The sequence below is a fragment of the Sarcophilus harrisii genome, chromosome 1 (assembly GCF_902635505.1).
Source record: "Sarcophilus harrisii chromosome 1, mSarHar1.11, whole genome shotgun sequence".
Lineage (NCBI taxonomy): Eukaryota > Metazoa > Chordata > Mammalia > Dasyuromorphia > Dasyuridae > Sarcophilus > Sarcophilus harrisii.
Genome location: NC_045426.1, coordinates 25,112,113 through 25,119,484, shown reverse-complemented (window position 1 = coordinate 25,119,484; position 7,372 = coordinate 25,112,113).

The window sequence follows — 7,372 nt, the reverse complement described above, 5'->3', positions numbered from 1 at the left end:
AATGATATTCTTATTTATTTTCTTTTTCTACTATCTTATAATAAGTATCTGTTTCACTGTCCTTAGATTTCTTAATTGGAAAGAAAAAAAGAAAAGAAAAACTTGTAACAAATATGCAGAGTGAAGGAAAACAGATTCTTTGATGGATTGTCTGGAAATATGTGTTATTTTGCATCCCGAGCCAATCAGTTCTCTGGAAGGAGGTGAGTAGAATGCTTGAGAATCAGTCCCCTGTAATTGATTGTTACATAGATCAGAGGTATGGAATTATCATAGAAATTATTCTCCTTATTCTGTTTATTTTATTCTACATTATGTCATATGGTCATGACAGATTTCTTTTGTTATTTCTTAAGATACAATAGTTTCTCTCAGGAAAAATTAAAAAATTTAACAAAAAAAAAAACTCATCTCAAAGAAATATAGAATGGTTTGCAAAAAGAACATTTTCCACTACTTTGTTGAATGAATAAAGCATTTATTAAGTGATTATTATTTATAAGGCACTGTGCTAACCACTATAGAATAGAAAAGACAGTCCCTGTTCTCTAGGAGCTCACATTCTAAGTCTACCACAATCTCCATTCACACTTAGGAATACTGCAACATCTGCTGCTGGCAGCTAGATTGAGTAATGGTTAGAACACTGGACTTGGAATCAGTGAGATCTGAAATTGAACCTTGCTTCAGAGACTTACTAGCAATGTGACCTTGCCCAAGTCACTTACGGTCTCAGCCCCAATTTTTTTAATTAAAGCTTTTTATTTTCAAAATATATACATGGATAATTTTCAACATTTACCCTTACAAAATCTTGTGTTATAAATTTGTTCCCTCCCTTCCCCCCCACTCCCTCTCCCAGATGGCAAGTAATCCAATATGTTAAACATGTGCAATTCTTCTATACATATTTCCACAAGTATCATTCAGCCCCAATTTTTTCATTTCTAAAATAGTGGTGAGAGCAATAGCTTCTTTACAGGTTTCTTGTGAGGATCAAATGAAATATTATATAATACATATAAAATAATATATAAAATCATAAACTTTAAAACTCTCTTTATATTGTACTATAATTAATGATAAGGATAATTATTTATTTTTTTAAAAAAAGAAATAAAAAAAGAATTCCTACAGTTTTCAACAGTAGGACTAGCTCTGGTTTCAATCCTGAAGTAGCCTGGATTTGCCTTCCCCTTCTCTTCCCTAAGACCTTCTTTGGTACTCTTCCTTCTGCCTCAACAGGGCTTCTCTCAGAATTAGTTTTTCTTCTCTTTCTCCCTTACACTTACTTCAGAGAAGCTGATATTATTCCTTCCTACACATTATGAATTCTAGGTATTATTTGCTTAGCCAGAATTAAAATCTGCTCTTTATTTGTAAAGGATTTCCCCTTAAGTTAAAGAGCAATTTAGAATGTAGAAAGTTCTCCCTCCTTGTGTTCTTCAGTTAGAAAATTTGGAGATATAATAGGTAGAATTGCTAGACTTTCAGTCTAAAAGATCTGACTTTAAATCCAGAGTTGTGCCTGCCTCAGTTTGTCCACTATAAAATACTGATAGCATCTATTTCCAGGTTTGTTGTGAGGATCAAATGAGAAAGTATAAATAAAATGATTTGTACAGTACTTGGCCCATAATAGGCACTGTAGAAATGCTAGCTATTATTATTAGTAGTAATTACCCTGGGACCAGCAAATAGGTAGGAGAGATATTTTAGACATAAGAGATCCTTTCCAGTATCCTTGAATTTTTTTCCAGAAGGTCAAATCTTTTCAATAGAAAAGCTTCCAGTTCCCTCCTGGAGGACTGAATTGGGTTGATTGGGCATATGTTTAGATTTGTCCTGAGACAGTACAAGATACTAAAATGAGTTCTCTTTGTTTTTTGTTCCTCCCACAGTATTTCTCAACATGTGCAATTACAGGAGCATGGCAAACTTTTAGCTTTGGGAAAAGCTTTGTTGTTCTCTATTATCTTAGTTATTTAAAACAGATTTTCTATCAATCATCTCAGAAGAAACTCACAATAACTTCTGCCTCATTAGCTATATTCAAAGTTGGGGACTTGCTTATGATTGAAAAAAAATATCTATTTTCATTCCCGAATGGAGACTTAGGTATTCCAGTATTTCTCCATAAACTAAGAAATACCTGGATGGTATTTGAATAGGGTGAAGAGGAGACAAGGTTTTGTGTGTGTGTGTGTGTGTGTGTGTGTGTATTAGGAAGTCATCTCATTTACTCCATTTTCAACACTATAACAATGAGAGTACTGGGGCTTGATTTATGTTTATGGTAATTTCCTCACTATCCCAACAGGCATCAAAATCTAATTATAAATTATCATGCAATATAAACATATTCCCAGTTCTCAGGACACCGCAGGGACCTAAATAGATATTTTACCCAGGAGATATTTATATTCATCTCACAACATACCAAATCCTTACAATTTATTATTTAAGAATTCTCTTCCTCAGTGAATAGTTGTTTAATATTTTCTGACTCTGACAACTTGTGCAGTATTATCAACCTGTGCTAATGAGTTCTTTTCTTGAAAAAGAAGACCTAGATGTTCACTCCCTAGTCCTGTTCTTTTTTCTTTTTGTTTAATTTTTCAATTAACAAATATCTGTTTCTTCTTCCTATGTCTACTTCCAATTTAAAAGAAAAAAAATGCCTTGGTAATATATAAGTATAGTCTAGCAAAACAGAGGTTTGCATTGGCTGTATCTGAAAATGTATGTTTCTTTCTACACCTGACATATATCATTTCTTTGGTGGAAGATGGGTAGCCTGCTTCATAAACAATTCATTGGAGTCTTGGCTGATCATTGTTGATCTTAGACCCTAACCCTTTCAAATCTGTTAGTCCTTGCAGTGTTGTTGTCATATAATTTGTTCTCCTGCTTCTGCTCACACCATTCTGCATCACTTGAAACAAGTCTTCCCAGATTCTCCTGACATCACTTCTTCTGCCATTTCTTGAAGCACAATAGTATTCTATTACTTTCATATACATTAATTTACCATAACTTGTTACTTATTTGTAGGTACAAGTTGGAATATTATCGTGCTATAAGAAATGAAAAATTTGATAATCTTGGAAAAACATAGACTTTCATGAAATAATGGAGAATGAAATGTGGAGAACAAAGAGAATGTTGAGTAAGCAATATTATTTTTTGAACTTTTTATACAACCAAAACCAAAAGAAAGCAAAAACTGGGAAGAAATTTTACATTCAAGGGTTCTGATAAAGGCCTCATTTCTAAAACATATAGAGAACTCACTCAAAAGTATAAGAATACAAGCCATTCTCTAATTGATAAATGGTCAAAGGATATGAAGAGATAATTTTCAAAGAAATTAAAGCTATTGCTAGTCATACATAAAAATGCTCTAAATCACTATTGATTAGAGAAATTAAAATTAAGAAAACTCTGAGGTACTATTACACAACTTTCAGATTGGCTAAGATGATAGGAAAAGATAATGATAAATGTTGGAGGGGACATAGAAAAACTGGGACATTAATACATTATTGGTGGAGTTGTGAACTGATCCAACCATTCTGGAGAGCAAGTTGGAACTATTTATTTCCTTTCATGGAAAATAAATACCCAAAGCATCAAACTACATACCCTTTGATCCAGCAGTGTCTCTACAGGTCATAAAGGAGAGGAAGGGACCCATACGTGCAAAAATGTTTGTGGTAGCCCTTTTTGTAGTGGCAAGAAACTGGAAACTGTGTGGATGCCCATCATTTGGAGAATGGCTGAATAACTTATAGTATATGAATGTTATGGAGCATTATTGTTCTATAAAAAATGATCAGCAGGATGATTTCAGAAAGACTTGGAGAGACCTAACATCAAGTGATGATGAGTAAAGTGAGTAGAACCAAGAGATCATTGTACACAGCAACAAGAAGATTATATGATGATCAGTTCTGATGGATGTGGCTCTTTTCAACAATGAGGTGATTCAGGCCAATTCCAGTGGACTTGTGATGAAGCGAGCCATCTGCATCTGGAGAGAGGATTGTGGGGACTGAATGTGAATTAAAGCATAGTATTTTCACCTTTTTTGTTGCTGCTTGCTTGCTTTTTTCCCCTTTCTTTCTCATTTTTCCCATTTCTGATCTGATTTTTCTAGTGCAGTATGATGGATGTGGTTTGTTTAGAAGAAAAAAAATTATTTTTTGAACAACTTTTAGTGACTAAGTCATTTTGATTATTATCTATACCCAGATGAACTGCAAAGGGCCTATGAAAGAATATGTGATCTGTATCTAGAGAAAGAACTGATAAAGAGAAGTATGTATAGAATGAAATTGCATATACATAAATATTTGTGTCTAATGGTAGCCAACTGAGGGAAGGGAGGGAAGAAAAAGAAAAAAAAAAGAAAAGTTAACATGACTATTATATATTTAAAAGGAATAACAAACTGTATATAATAGATTTCTAGTGTCATGTGCAATCATTCCCCCATATAGAAATGCTTGTTTTATTTCTTAAGTTCAGAATAAAATAAATTAAATGAAAAGAAATGCCTCAGCTCCCCCAACTTCTAAACACCTCTAACCTAATTAAAAAAAATTAAAAAGAAAAGTTTGTGAGAGTTAGCAGCATTTGTAGATAGAGTATTACCCTTGAAACCAAGAACACCTGCATTCAAGTCTTGCTTCTCACCTATGCTGCCTGAGTGACCTTAGGAAGTCATCTGCTCTTTTATGCCTCCCTCGGACTCTAACAGTTTAATTTGCAGAGAAGGTATGGCTTAATTACAGAAATTTTCAATTACCCATCATTTATTCCTATATTCTTAATACATATGTAAAGAACCATGATCTGAAGTGAGACAAAATTTCCTACTTAGGGCTCCTGGGATTAAGTAGACCAAGTTTAATCTGAAAGTCAGTAAGAACCTCAAAAGTGAGGGCATCAGACTTTTCCCATACACTCTGATTCATTAGACCCCATACCACAGAATCTTGGGGAAGTATTATTTTAAAGCCCAGGTTAACAGAAAGGTATTCGGTACATAAAGAGGATCAGGTATGGGGCAGCTATTTATTTTCTTTTGTGGAAAATAAATGTCCAAAGCATCAAAAGTTCATAAATATACACTAACAAACACATCATTATACAGTAACCCTGCATATTAATATATATTTTACTCCACTGAGAGAATGACTTAAATCACTTAATCATGACATACTTCATGGTATTTCACTTTCACTTTGCACCTGTAGTATTTAAGCCATTCATTTTAGCTCCACACCTTCTGGCTAACAATATGTGCACAACTATGCATATCCTGGCTGTGATAGCATTCTCCTTCCTGCAGAAAGCATTTCCTGTGGCCAAGTACCTGGGAACTTCTTTCTTTCTTTTTTTTTTTTTTTTTTTTTTTATTAAATAACTTTTTATTGACAGAACCTATGCCAGGGTAATTTTTTACAACATTATCCCTTGCACTCACTTCTGTTCCGATTTTTCCCCTCCCTCCCTCTGCCCTCTCCCCAAAGATGGCAAGCAGTCCTATACATGTTAAATAGATTACAGTAGATCTTGGATACAATATATGTGTGCAGAACCCAACAGTTCTCTTGTTGCTCAGGGAGAATTGGATTTAGAAGGTATAAATAACCTAGGAAGAAGAACAAAAATGCAAGCAGTTTACATTCATTTCCTAGTGTTCTTTCTTTGGGTGTAGCTGCTTCTGTCCATCCTTGATTAATTGAAACTAAGTTAGATCTTGTCTTTGTCGAAGAAATCCACTTCCATCAGAATCCATCCTCATACAGTATCGCTGTTGAGGTATATAATGATTTCCTGGTTCTGCTCATTTCGCTCAGCATCAGTTCATGTAAGTCTTGCCAATCCTCTCTGTATTCGTCCTGCTGGTCATTTCTTTTTCTTTTTTTTTTTTCCTTATATGAGTTTTCTTTTTTTTTCTTTTTTTTATTTAATAGCCTTTTATTTACAGGTTATATGCATGGGCAACTTTACAGCATTAACAATTGCCAAACCTCTTGTTCCAATTTTTCACCTCTTACCCCACCACCCCCCCTCCCCTAGATGGCAGGATGACCAGTAGATGTTAAATACATTAAAATATAAATTAGATACACAATAAGTATACCTGACCAAAACGTTATTTTGCTGTACAAAAAGAATCAGACTTTGAAATATTGTACAATTAGCTTGTGAAGGAAATAAAAAATGTAGGTGGGCATAAATATAGGGATTGGAATTCAATGTAATGGTTTTTAGTCATCTCCCAGAGTTCTTTCTCTGGGCGTAGCTGGTTCAGTTCATTACTGCTCCATTGGAAATGATTTGTTTGATCTCGTTGCTGAGGATGGCCTGGTCCATCAGAACTGGTCATCATATAGTATTGTTGTTGAAGTATATAATGATCTCCTGGTCCTGCTCATTTCACTCAGCATCAGTTTGTGTAAGTCTCTCCAGGCCTTTCTGAAATCATCCTGTTGGTCATTTCTTACAGAACAGTAATATTCCATAATATTCATATACCACAATTTATTCAGCCATTCTCCAACTGATGGACATCCATTCAGTTTCCCTGCTGGTCATTTCTTACAGAACAGTAATATTCCATAACATTCATATACCACAATTTACTCAACCATTCTCCAATTGATGGGCATCCATTCATTTTCCAGCTTCTGGCCACTACAAACAGGGCTGCCACAACCTGGGAACTTCTTAATTCTTAAGCTGACAAGGCGGCCATAGAGAAAAGAAACTTGCACCTCAGTGTTGCTCTTTGGTCACCTGGAGTGGATAAAATAAATTGGAAGAGATAGTTAAGAACTTTAGTTAATGAACTCATGTTTTTTCTTGTAGAGGGACAGAACTTTGGAGAAGTATCCTTGAAATAAGGTATTAACTCAGTGGAATTGATGAGATGATGGTTCTCTGGTTCACATAAATATTTAGTACTTAGTATGGTGATGTAATGGTTCTACAATTGGCACATGCTCAGTGTGCTGTAATGATGTAATTGTACTAAGGTATATAAGGGCTGAAAAGGACTGGAAATGAGACATTCCATCTTTGACCATCTTCCTGGTGGCTCTCCTGCCTCCTGCACTAAGATCAAAGCTGGTCCTGAGATCCTCCAGAGAGCTAGTCCGGACATTACATATTCCAAATAATGTATGTTCTCACTGTCATTGGCAAGTGAATACTGTAGCTGTTGGAGCAAGAGGGAGGGGACAGTAATTCTCTGGTAGTCTGAAGGAGATTTTGAAATATCCCAATAAAAAAAGAGGCAGAAACTCCATTTCCTCTTAAGCCTATTGAATGGATGGCTTTTTCTGGCTCACTGACTAAT